The sequence below is a fragment of the Varroa destructor genome, unplaced genomic scaffold (genome assembly GCF_002443255.2).
Source record: "Varroa destructor unplaced genomic scaffold, Vdes_3.0 BEIS01000004.1, whole genome shotgun sequence".
NCBI lineage: Eukaryota > Metazoa > Arthropoda > Arachnida > Mesostigmata > Varroidae > Varroa > Varroa destructor.
In genome coordinates, this window is record NW_019211457.1 from 24,667,967 (window position 1) to 24,681,676 (window position 13,710).

Genomic DNA, 13,710 nt, shown 5'->3' on the forward strand with positions numbered 1-13,710 from the left:
AACTGGCCATCTCCTTGCTAGTCCTCAACACCCTAGTATCCGCACGTGAAACGTGCGCACTATTTACGTACCATGTTTTTGCTTAAGGTTTTCCTGTGTGGTGGCTTCACCAATTTTTGATGACTTCGATGAAGCTTCAAACTCGACGTTTTTTTTCTTATTAAAACTTGAAGCATAACATTTTTATCTACTTTTTTTTTTTTTTAATATAGACTACTTCTCAGCAGGGATATTCTACTAGTGGATAGAGGATTTCAACATGAACTTCATGGATGAGACATTGTAATTGTTTTACATTACCGTTATAATTAATGATTTTGACAGAAAGTCCGCGATATAGGATTAGTTTCATAACCTAGCTGCATCAGTCAACCAGCTGATCCAGGCTGTGAGTATACTAAGACAATTGTAGATAGACGCACTTTCAATAATCCGACCATTCTACATATATCCAAAATGGCCATCAATATAATACTGTTTAATAGTTGCGAAATTTTGCCGTTGGTTGCATATTTGGCCTAAACTCGACTTCGTCTATTCAGCGTCCAAACGACCGAGGCTGTACTCAGCCAAATGCTCCCTTACCCAACAAACTGTTCGGGTTATCATAACAAGGACAAATCGAAGGATACATAATTCCTATTCTTCTGAATTGGTTATGGGGGCTGTGGAATTATGATACTATTTTTAGTTGAGATAGAAAGCGATTTCTAACTACCAAAGATTGTAGTAACCATTGTTACCAACTAAAGAACTTTTTCACACAATGGCTCCTCTCAGCTGTCAAACTTTGTGTGAGAAAACAACAGATAAAAAGCTTCTTCTGTTAGCCCATTACCCACTTTTGCTTGCCCACTGACACTGGAAAAGCATGCCAGAGGATTAAACTGGCCGACTCACCTCGTAGCGCTAATAACACGCAAGACCCCCGAATTTCGGAAACTATCCGAACAACCTTGACATGGATGGTCGATCGACGATTTTTGCTGGCAACGAAGGAAAAGCGTGTTTTGTGTGCCACACGCGTCGATACCATTTAGAGCGAACACATTGGAGAACAAAAACCATACACCTCAGTTGTAGTAACAGTGTTTCGCTATCAATAGTGTCATTGAGGTAGATGCGTCCCCATCGATGCGTAAGAACCTGTTGTAAGTAATTACATAGTCAAAGTGCGATAAACGCCCTGTTCAACGCAAATAAAATTGCAGCTATATAATAACAGTGTTTTAATGGCTGACTGGTCGACCAATAACAATAGCTTAGAGGTTAGCCCGGCAGATCGTCCACTATTGATATTTGTTACTTTGATAGTAAATCGATGTTTATACGAAACAACGATATGTTAGAGCTGGCCGATTGTATAGCTTTTGATACAACATACTTTCAGAAGTTGTTACTACTAAGAACCCACTATTGTTGTACACTGATCGGGGAAACCAGCTGAAACTGCAGCTATATAAAAAAAAAAAAACTCTTATTAAAAAACAAAATCGTAGAAGCATGGATATAACTTGAAGCCTCCTGGGAAATGTCTATGTCAGGTAGCACATTACCTGTCATGTTAATGTACTTTTTATATAACAACCAGTGTATAATTAAACATTTTAATAACTGTTTCATTACAAACCCACAAAAATATTAAAGATTTACCTGTAAAGTAATTAAGACTGTGGTACAGGTGGATCCTTTGTTTTTTTACACGGCTAAGCATTGCGAAGTTCCAAGAATAAGCTGTTCCAGTCACTATGCGATTTAGTGATAAGAACGTCGCCTAAGCGAGAGGGATTAGTTAATAGAGCGCGTGGGTTCGATTCGTGTTAAAAATAAACGGGATTTTTCAGAAAAAAATACTTCAGTTCTCTCTCTGTTCGACGCAGTAAACAAAGCCACCGTAGGCTTGCGCATGAAGCACTAACTTTCACGCGTGAAAAAACACTTCCCCTAACGGGGGACGATTGTAATTATTTCAACAGAAAGCAAATCGTAAGAGCGGGCTTAAGCAGTGCGACAACATGTTTTGCAGGTGTCTTCATCCATAAAGAAACAGGCAATATAAGTTCATAGTTCATATGCAACAGATCGGACACCCAGCAACCATGCTATATAGGGCCCGAAGCTCAAGCAGTTTTAGCTTTGCTCTTCGCGGGTTTCGACGGGCGATCTAGTTATGCCGTCGGCTTCCTCCTGAATAACCTGCGTAGTAATGCCTTACGATTTTGGATAGCCCTTGTTGTTCAATTGTTCTAATTTCCTTTCTGCTTTTACGCCAGGGTTGTCTCCGCAACTACTTGATTTATATAGACCATAGCACCTCAATGTCTTCCACAATATTCTAGGGATGTGGGTGCTATGTCTTTGGTCGGTCCTGAGTGAACGTAAGTCAAGGATCTGTTTATGCCACACAAAGAAAGACAATATGAACTATCCCTTGTTGAGTCGAATGTCATTGTGATAGACGTAAACGAATGAAATATCCCGACTGAATCTCACGATAACCTTTTACTGTAAATAGAAGAACTTGTTTCCGCCATGCATAAGAGTTTCTAGTGTTTAAAGCCTGTTTGTTTTGAGATATAGTTTGGTTGATGATGCGTTGGAGAACATCCGACTCTCTTTCAACGTGTTAAGGTCATCTGAAATAAGTGTTAACCAACTTGTATTAGTTCCTCAGAAGTTAGCTTTTTCGACAAAATTCTTGCCGTAAGCTTCTCGCCTTTGAAGGAGCTTTTCGAATGATTCGACATATCCTCGTGTGAAACTTTTGCGCGAGCTTCTTTTGGGGTGAATTGATGCGAGACAACCATGTGTTTTTCTTTTTTCTCGTGTTCATATGTTCCCACCGTGACTCACAGGTTACCCAATACGACGGTTGTCTCTGCTGATTTTCATTCGTAACAGAGAACATAAGGCACCGCTTTTTGGAATTCTATTGTTATTTTTCAAAAAAAAAAAAAAAAAAAAGACGAAATACGACTGAAAGTAACTCATCTTAGAACGCCTGTGTAAAAATCAAAGCACACGTTTCAATGGTTTAAGATTTGCCCTGTGGTTAACAGAAGGGAAGACACACAGGTTTCGCTTCATGCTCCAAGCCAGCCATCTGAGGCAATGCTTAACGGCAGTTCTGAACGCAAATCTTCAAACGTTCATTTGCAAATGAGTATGGCGCCACAAGCCCGCTCATGAGTTTTTTTCATCTTTTTGTATTTTTCTGACACAGTATGCAATACTGTAGGCTATTAAGTCTTCTACACGTGCAGATTATGACTTGGCATACGTGCCAGGCTTAGGTCGGTGCGTCATGATATTGGAAGACCCATTTTCACGTGACCAAGGCGAAATATCAGGGGCTACTCAAGATAAGCAACATTTCCACGTTTACTGTAGTATTTACATGCACCGAACGATTTCGTGAAAAGAGTTGATTTAGCTCTTTACAATCTTAGTTATACCACATATTGCCATAATGTGGAAAAAAAAAAACAAATAATTTTTCTACAAAATCCTGCCAAAGCCATTGACACATTACTTGTATCGACTAGAGCGCTCTTGCCATTATAGGACTACTAGCACAGTTTAGAATTTTGCTGATTGGTAGTTTGTGTGTCAACAATTTACTACTCATTAGTGTAGCATCAGAGTCTTGAACTGCCTGCCACCTACAGAATTTCTGTCTGTCATCTAACACAACAACGGTATTGTATACGGACTCGTTCGCTCATTGTTTCGTACAATTGAATCCAGAAAAAACAACTGAATAAGGTAGTTTTTCTTCAAAGAGACGAATTGTCGTCAGAAACACATTAATAAACACCCTGTAAATACCTGTCCTTCGAATCGTATTTTTAGCGACGTATGACCCATTTTTTCATGGCGGCTTAATCGATGGCATAATAAAGAAGAAAGAGGTGATGCACCTTCATAGACACTTCTATTAAGTAAAGAGCGATAGCCAATGGCCACTGCCGCTGCCGATGGCCGACAAGTGTGTTCCATCAGAGAGGGGATTGATTAAGTTCGCAGAAGGTTATTTCGGATCAGCTCAACTTCGCAGTAGTTTTCGCCGTGTGAAAATTTTAAGTTGAACAATCTGTTCATTTTCACAAAGTGAATGTTCCGATCCCGGCTCGAAAGCAAACGTATTTTGCCCAGTTTCAACTCTAGTCAACTTTAAAGGCCCCTAACTTTAGATGACCAGGACGTTAGCACTGCACCACCGTGAGAACTATTGTCCACACGTAATTTGCTTGAAAGTTGTTAACGACGAATCAACAACAATTATCGGTCGTGCGAAGAATCTTGCGGTAAAAAATACGTGAAGCTAAGCCACGTCTGCAGAGTTTTGAATCGTTATTTTCGTTTAAATTCACATTGAATGTTCGCGATAACCTCTCGAGCTGCTTCTAGGTGAACGAGAAATAAAGGTAGTTAAATTCATGATATTAATTAGTATGTCCGGCTTCTGTGCCTACTCGCCCTGAACAAAAAAATAATTTCGTTTTAAGCGAAAAATTACATTTCCCGTAACGTACTACTCGAAAACTGTCTAAGTCAATTGACTGGAGGCATCTACCATTATATTCACGAATATATTGCCATTCCCCATAGGAATAACCAGTTTTGTTTTTTTTGACACTAATAAATAGCTAAAAAATTAGATTTTCACCCCATTTCTGCTTTAGATCGTTGCAAAGATGTTTACCAGTCCATTAGAACAAGCACCCGTCGTCTGAGAAATATGAATTTCACGCAGGTGTCCTCAGTGTAAGTCCTCAGTGGATGTTCCAGAGTTTTCAACCCAGCTTTAGCAGTACATTGGAATTGATTCATGCAAATTATACAGATCTCAATATCCTCTATTGGTTACAATTTGCAATTTATGAACATTTACAGTTTACCTACCCTGAATAGATACATACTAATCGTTCATCTGTGGTTGCAAAATCGTTAGAGAAACACTTCGTTTATGACATTTATTACCTAACTCGTACTGGCTGAAGCTTTGGTTCTCGGGAGAACCGTTGTGACGGCTCATTGCTAATTTTTTCTGGCGCCGGTCCGGTCAAACGACTTTTAGTCGCTATAGTACGAATATTGCGTTCGCCGTTAGATCGAACGAGGCGGCCATCGATTATCATCAACCTCATTTTTCCACGCGAAGGCAGCGGCGAGGTGCGAATTATAAGCGGCCATAGATATATGTTCAAAAGAAAAAAAAAAGGCCATCAATATATGTTAAAGGAGATAGGACTATGAGTATGTGCAGCTTACAGATTGTACGTAGATATCGAGTCTAATCTGAAGAATGTATCTAAGTGAGATTTACGATATAGCTTTATGACTGCGCCTTGTCAATCAATTAATAGATACAATAATGCTTTATTACATATCTAAAATCAAACCCGCAATTGGAGGCAGTACAACATTTCTGTATATACTAGAAATATTCGATGATAATGCGCCTGCAAGCATTGAGTCAATGTAAAATCTTCGGAGCAAACTGATACGCTCTAGGCGGAAACGTGTTAGGTAACCGAGAAATATCTAGCACGGCAAAGATAAAATAGTCAAACTGGTTAACTACGTTTGATACCGACTGCAGGCTTCCTGGCGAATGTTTTGTTATCGTTAGTACACAGTTGACTTTCTACTTTTAATATCTTATTCCAGAAATTTAAGTCGCATTCGTAAGTGTGTGAGATCTGGTCCTTGATAGTTTCAGCTTCTACAGACTAATGGCATATACATAAAGAAACCTGTACGGGGACTGAAAGTTGTGCTCTCTTACCCAGTAATCTACCGTGTAGAAATCGAGCTGCTGCACTTCATCCTTATGTCGTCGAACGTTCTTCAAGTCCCCGACTGAACTGTGTCATTTTCAATCATTGCGTCCGCACGATAATTTCAGTCATCTCTGGTGATCGTCCCATCTCTAGAGATCAGCTCCTCTTTTTAGTAAAAGCAAAAACGGCACTGTTCTTCTCAAAGAAAGAAAGGAGCACATACGTAGAAGGCAAGGCCTGTAGCGTTCATGTTCAAAGTAGCAACTGCGAACAGTATACACCCTAATGGCCATGATGAACACTCTAATTCTGTCAGGGAAGTCCGTATGCCGTGTGCTAGATACATATTAGCTATCCGAAGCTGCTTAGCGAACCGGAAAACTTGAAAAATGCTTAAAAAAATCATATGAGGTAAAACAGGCACATTCCGAATTTACCGTAGTCGGTTACGCGTTGAAACCAGCGTCATGGGAACTCTTCAACAGCTCTGTATGTATGATTAACGTTGTTTTCCACAACACTCAGCATCGCAAAAAGTATTTATTTAGTGTATAGTGGATGTAAGAATAACTACTACCAAAGGAGCTTCCGGCCAAACAGTGGAACCACCTATCGAGGCTAAGAACGAGCCTGCTGTATCCGTATTCCGCCAGGAAGTCGCATAAATCGAGCTTGGCCTGAATAGATCGGATCCTGATCACAAGGAGCTGAGAACCATTTCTCTGCTGTGAGGGAAGATCGATTTGGTACGTGTCAATGCCGTAGCTGGCCACACGTACGTAAAAACGATTCAGTTCTTTTTATCTTGTTTACCAATAACATTGGAATCGTCATCGATGTCCTTTTTATTCTACGTCAGTATGTTTATATAAAATGGCAGTCATTAGCAGCCAGCAGGACTGGTGGATTATATTTCTATCATGTATTGAAACACTAGCTTGTCATATATGAATCAAAAGAATGTCTTCATTGAAGTGCATAGTAGCCAGCAGCTTACCGAACTGTGCTAATGAGGGCATACAGAACAACGTATCAACTAAATACAACAAGGTGGCACGATGTCCTCTATACATATTCAACTATTCAGAAGTACTTGGCAATTTATTTCGTTCACGGTTACGTGATATGCCATTCGTTGAATTTTTCCGCGTTTACGATACGATATGTCTTTGTACTTCGGACGCGTTACGGTTCGAACCTAGGTCACCACGTGTCCCTGAGACTAGCACGCAAACACGTTACCCGGTGAGCTAGCATGGAGACATCAAAATTATAGTCTAACATAATGGGATATTTCTTTTTGGAAGCAGGACAAGTAGCGTCTGAGGTGAAGTGGCGATATGTTTTATAGGGGCTTCGATTAGCGTGTGCCTACGTGTGTTAAAATGTTAAAGGCACGATGATACGCGCAAGATTATCCGCAAATCGCAAAATTACCACTGAGTGATAATTTGTATATACTACCCTAAATGTACCTTTCAGATATTGGCAAGAGAGCTAGTATTTCGAAAAGCGACATTCGATTTAATCCCAGTTTGCATACGGCTATGTCCTAGTCGAATGACATTGAATTGAACCAATAATTTTTAGCCAGATTTTGTTTTTTTGTTGTTAATACTACCCTAACGGCTCCCAACACTATTTTCATCAGTTGTTTCGTTGAAAACTTACCTTCTAGCTTTGTTATGCGGTCTTTTATCCTGTGAGCTGCGAGTTCTGTATCAAGTTGTAAGCTACGCTGTTTGTGAAATTATTACTGATACAGGCCCAAAGGCAAAAAAACGTTTCTTAATAATTTTCTAAATGTTCACATACGTTACAAAAAAAACTTTCATATTTGTATAATATACACAACAGAAATTTTCAGCACGTGGAAGAAACAAACAAAAGTTGCAGGGCACACCGCTTGAAACGATAAGGAGGCTAGACGAGCGTAATTACAAACCTGCCCGCCAATGTTACCTGCTGTGAACCAAGAAAGTTAAACTGTTATCGAAGTTTTATCTATACGTATACATAATAATGTTAGGAATAATTAAATTAATTAAATAAAAAATTAAAAAAGCCAGCGCGTTAGCTCATCTTTGTCAATCCAGCAAGGGTACTGGGTGCTATAACTTTACTTCGTCAACGCTCTAGTTCCAGCCTGCTCTCTTACTTTATTTAGTTCCTAAAAATGGCCAAGGCCCTAGGACTGAGATATATGTATATATGCATCTATATATGTACGTAAATATTCATATAATAACAATATGACCTATACGTCGATACATTTGGCGGTTGGCAACTTTACGGCAAGATTCACACGACAATATTACCGAAGATGGCCGGACGACGCGATAGAAGGACAAAAATTGCTAACAAGATGCTTCTGCAAAGACGACTGATGCTTTTGCCATGTCAGGCGTGAGAAACGAGTCTCAATAACCTCAAACTGATTTATAATTGAATTAAAATAGCAGATGAATTGCCACTTCTTGAAGGACGGAGTTCAGCTTTGCGTTTTTATGATTTCGCTCACAGTTGATTGACTACTGCCCGTAACGTGAATGATGCGTTGAAAAATTTGGATTGTCTCATTAACGTAAGGCTCGTCATGAATTTCCGTGAGGCTTTAATAGCGGAATTACGTAATAACAAGTTACAGGCAGAAGCTATAACTTGCTATTACGTAATTCCAAGAAAACTAAAACAATATAATTGATTTAAAGTCAAATCTTATCCCAATCAGTAGGTTCGGCGTAATACGTCTTGCATGTGCTGCTGTCAGGCTCGGCTACCCAGAAGAAGCGGTTTTACCAAAATACACATGGCTTACACAAAAGCATATCTAATACCGAAAGGACAGAACGTAATTATGCTTGGAAAGAAAATATCTACTTATTTACCAATACTAAAAATGTTAATTTTTGACTTATTTTATCGACGACGATAAATTCGAAAGGCGAATGTTGTTCAGCACCGATTTGAATAAGCGCGCACCCGACAGATACAGTACAATTTCGCCATATTTGAACACACAGACAGCCAAATATAGCAGCCGACCACCTTCGTATACTCGGTGTTAGCTAACTATAAATGAATACGACTAAAGCAGTCCGGTAATGCATACTCACTATGTAGATACAATAAAAAAAAAATAATACCCTCGATGTTTTGCGTAAATTCTAGTCGATAGCGAGACATTGCAACGTTACCGGTGGCTACCGTTCATAGATAAGACGGTAAGCAATCGTTCCCAACGAGAAACAATATACGTTTCCAATAACTTGAATTGTCCGCAGCAAATAAACAAGGCAGAATAAAATGCCTACTTGATAACCATATTTATGTCTTTCCCAGAAGTGGAGAACAGTCACTGATATATATATATATATATATATATGAAAACGTTAGGATTACGTTTCGATTAACAACTCAAACTGATAGCTATTGTTTGGTATGCCTAGCGTGCATTCGTAACTACATACTGTTCTAGTTTTATAATCAATGCTCGATACTTTACGACCTCTTACAAATACAATTATTCTGATTACGTTTGATGGACAGTGGTATATACGTTTGTCATCGACCTGAGAAGACGACACATGTAAACTGTGCATGCGTTTACGTGCACGCACATAATTCATTATAGAAACAGTGCTTATATATGGTCAAGATCACTATTAATGGTGTTGAAGTGAAACGGGCCTCAGCCCAAAGCGGGCGTAACTATATCCGTTATAGTGTGGAACTTCAATCGACGTGAGGGAATCTCACCCGTAACATTACTAGTACTTTAGCAGTCACGTTTACTGAATTTCGTCCAAATATCACATAATTAACATATCTGTGACTTCATATTTACCCGCTATTCGAAGCAGTGCGATCGTTTCTGCTTGTTTTTCAGACAATGCAGTTTAATGTGCAATGCAGTGGATCACGGCATTCGAACTCTTGATTCACTACAGCGGATGCGCGGAAAATGTTAACTACGCAAGTTAAAACTGTTAAAATTCAATAGGTGTAGAACTTTGAAGTTCTCTACAATTTGCTAGGTTCGCAGCTTAACACTTGGCGGTTTTGTACAAGATACAGAGGTTTGTTCGATTTTTCATTAGTCACATATATTCTAGATTTTTTTTTCTGATCCCGTTTCTTCACCACCTGTCATAAGCGTGATTAAATAAAAACCCAAAATAGAAATTTACTCATTTCGCATATCACATCAGAAGCAAAACTGTCAGGATCAAGCTTTTGCCCGTCTGACGAGCCCATGTTCGCAGGACTCTTTGCATCTTATTTTTAATGAACTCTAAGCATCGATAGGATCGTTCCTTCCTTCCTAGGGCGGACAAGCGTTTACGAAAGCGATATGACAATGCTGATTAGGATAGTATTGTCGTTTTAAAGTCATTTTGTAGAGAAGCTTCAAGCAGTTGGCGAACCATGTGGGGAAAGGTCGATCTATTAGCTCCGACCGTACCTATTGCCCCGCTAATATTTGATAGGTACAAGCGGCGTTTAGGAAATTGCAAAGCAGCTAAGAGCCAGTGACCTCTACGTAATCAGGTGTGATTTTGGCCGACAATGTGTCGTGTATTACGAATACATTGATGTACAAGTAACCAAACGTGCCATGCGTTCGCAACGACGATATCGACACTCGTTGCAGTGATAGCAACGAAGGTTACTGTCGTACTAATCACGTACTAATACTACTGCGTAAATTGAAGCGATACTATAATACGAGGCTAGAAACTTAGTGCCAAAGGGTCGCGTCGTCAGCGCTCAAAGTTACCATCGAGCGCCAATAGCGCACAACCAAGGTCACTCAATTACTTGACTCAGCCATGGGATCCGCGCACTCGACGCCCTTCAAGTACTGCGTCTACAATGAACAGTAGAAAAACAATCTTTGTTATCGCCGTACTTAAAAAAAAATAAAAAAATTATACAAAGGATTTTTTCACTAGACTCGCATCCAAAAAGGTTATGTGCATTCGAAAATTTTCTTTTCAAGAACTGCTTATAAAGATGTATACATTTAGTTACTCCTGTTTGTGAAAAAGGTAACTTAATTCCATAAGAATTTCCCATGGTATCCCCTTTTACGTCACTGTCGGCACCCTCATAGACTTCCGCAGTTCTCGATAGCCGGTTAAGCGTACCCGCACGGCTGGCAAATTCGAATATCTGTGACAGTAACCACGGTTCGCTGCAGAACTATTGACGATTTGTTTATCGTTTGCGACAAAGCGGTAGAGGTAATGAAAAATGATTATACCGACCAGAGGAGCAACTACCCGGTCTTACTTCATAACGCGTTGTCCTTCAACAATGACCTGTGTGTTCGATGGACCCGTACTACTTCAGTTAATAAGTATTATATCGATTCATGTGGCATGGCAGTTTTTCGACCCACTATTCATGCTTTCTTCATCATCACCACTTCCATCTCCGCCGGTATCAATGTACATCATCGGCACCGAATACCCCTGCGATCAGAACTTACCGTTATACGGCGGCCGTCGCTGCCTTTCTAGCCATTTTCGTAACTTTACCCCTGCTTTCGCTTCTGAACGACTCAATGCAGCATCAATTTACAGAAGAACTAACTTCTGTCAAGGTCTTCCCCGCGAGCTTCCCTAAGCAGCCAACGTACCGTGCGGCGTAATGAGAGTGTCCGTCTGATAAGCGCCATATCATCTGTGTCTATTGAGAGTATTGAACATTTTCCATAGCCGGCCAGTAGACACGGGGATCCAGGGGCTTTTTCTCCTGTCACTATTACCCCATTAACATCATGGTGGTGACTTGCTTCCGTGTATCAAATGCCTGTGCTTTCTGATCACGCGATCACGTCTTTGGTTCTGTCTCTGTTCGTTCTTCCCTTGGCTTTGTATCTTTTCGACGCATTCGATATAATTTTCCGTCTCCCGTTGATGCTTTGTTGATAACAAAGGCCGTTTACTTCTAAAATACTCAATAACAATGTGTCGTCTAGTCCATTATGGTGCGTATTTGTATGGGACAACGGCTCGGTTTCAGCGCGCAACGTGGAGCCAGGCAAACCAGCTGCCTGGTTGAACTAGTTGTTTCATTGTCACTCATATTATTACTACCTCAACAACTACTACAAGGACCCCCACGTCTTCCGGAATGGACTAAAATACTTTGGCATAGTTATCTCTGTCTGACCAATGCGCGTCAATGGAAACAAGCATCAAGATATAGCTTGAAAACGGTCACAAATCATATCGAAGAAAGCGTACCGAACATGTGACTAATAATTGTATTAGCACCAGCTTTATAATGGCAAAGGTAACAATACATCATAGTATCCGACAGTTGAAACGTTGTCTGTCGATGTTCCAGGGTTCAATTTGCATTACAAAAGACGAGTGCGAAGTTCTTTCGTTAATTTGGTAAGTGTTCCTTCTTGAATTGTCAACTACCCTGAGTTTTTCATTTACACCAGACGTATCTTGGAAGTTTTGATAACAAGATGCGCAGGCAGATCTTGATACTAGCGCGAAACTCATATAGGCGCATATAGATTCCCTGTCTACGTAGGTTTGAAATGTCTGAATAACTTCACACAAAGATAGCGTTACTAGTAGTAATAGCTTCGAAGGAATGGCGCGACTTTTTCCTCAAAGATGCCGTTACTATCAACCTGATTCAAAAAGATTCGATCAATTGTAAGAGCGATTAGGCCGCCGTTGTGTCGTCAAATGGGACTAGATGGTCAAATGGTCGTAGATTACCTGGAAACAATACGAAAGCAGTTTATAAGAGAAAGAGAAGTACGTATCATCAGTTGACTCTTGCCCAATATGGGTCGAACTGCATAAATCCCAGTGAAATGTGCTATGCGACTGCGGAGCGACGCATACGGTCAAAGACCTCTTGTAGATTTGTGCGGCTCATCTACTTTTTTAAACTACTACCTACATATATCTAAAATAACCCTTATTTATCATAAATATAATCAAACTAATTTAATCAACTATCGATTTAATGACCGCTTTGCCCTTCTGCTGCTTGGGTGATTTTTTTTTATATACATATTATCGGTCGTACTCATCGGCGTCATATGCTTTGCCCACTAACAGTACCGGGGAAATTGCGGTCGCTTCTTTCTCAAACGATAACTTGGATACTTGATCTGGTAGCTTTAGATGGGTAAATTCACCGCTCAAATGCGAGCCACACTTTCATCGTTCGTATTAACACTTTGTCGGTATAGCCCGATAAAAGGGTACTACTACTAAACTACTACAATACAACTCTATGTAAGACGCCCTTCTAGCACAATTCCTGCGGATTATTAATCGATCGAATTTTGTCACTTCGTTTGTTTTCCCTAAGAACTTAATTCAATGCTTGTACCAGCTGTATACTCGAGAGATACTCGTAGAGATATTGTATCTCCCTATGTATTGCGTTTATACGAAGAGTTCTGAGCTAGATGCAGGCTAGTCTGCGTGAACGTTAGCCAGGTTAAAACGATACTCATAACGATAGTGATTAAAGAAATGATAAAAAAAAATAGAGCCGAAAAACCAACGACAACTTATGATGTCAAAAATTGAATTTGATGGAAAAATAGTCAACAAAGAAATGATTTCGAAATTTGACTGCCTTAACGTCATCTGTTTAACCATCTACTCCAAAACTCACTGTCACAGACGCCATCTTGACCCATAAAAACTGCCTGTGTATCTAAAGAATTAAATCAAAAGCTGTTTATAGTTATATATGTTATCACAACTGGATAGGGTCGGGATTGTTATGTGTTGATTTAGAATCTGTTAGTTCCTACGAATAGATATAGACATAGAAATCAACTTTTCGTTGCATAAACGTGTGTGTATATTTACTATAGTTCCTATGACGAGCTCTGGTTTTATCGGAAGCCTTAAGTGTATTTGATTTTTTG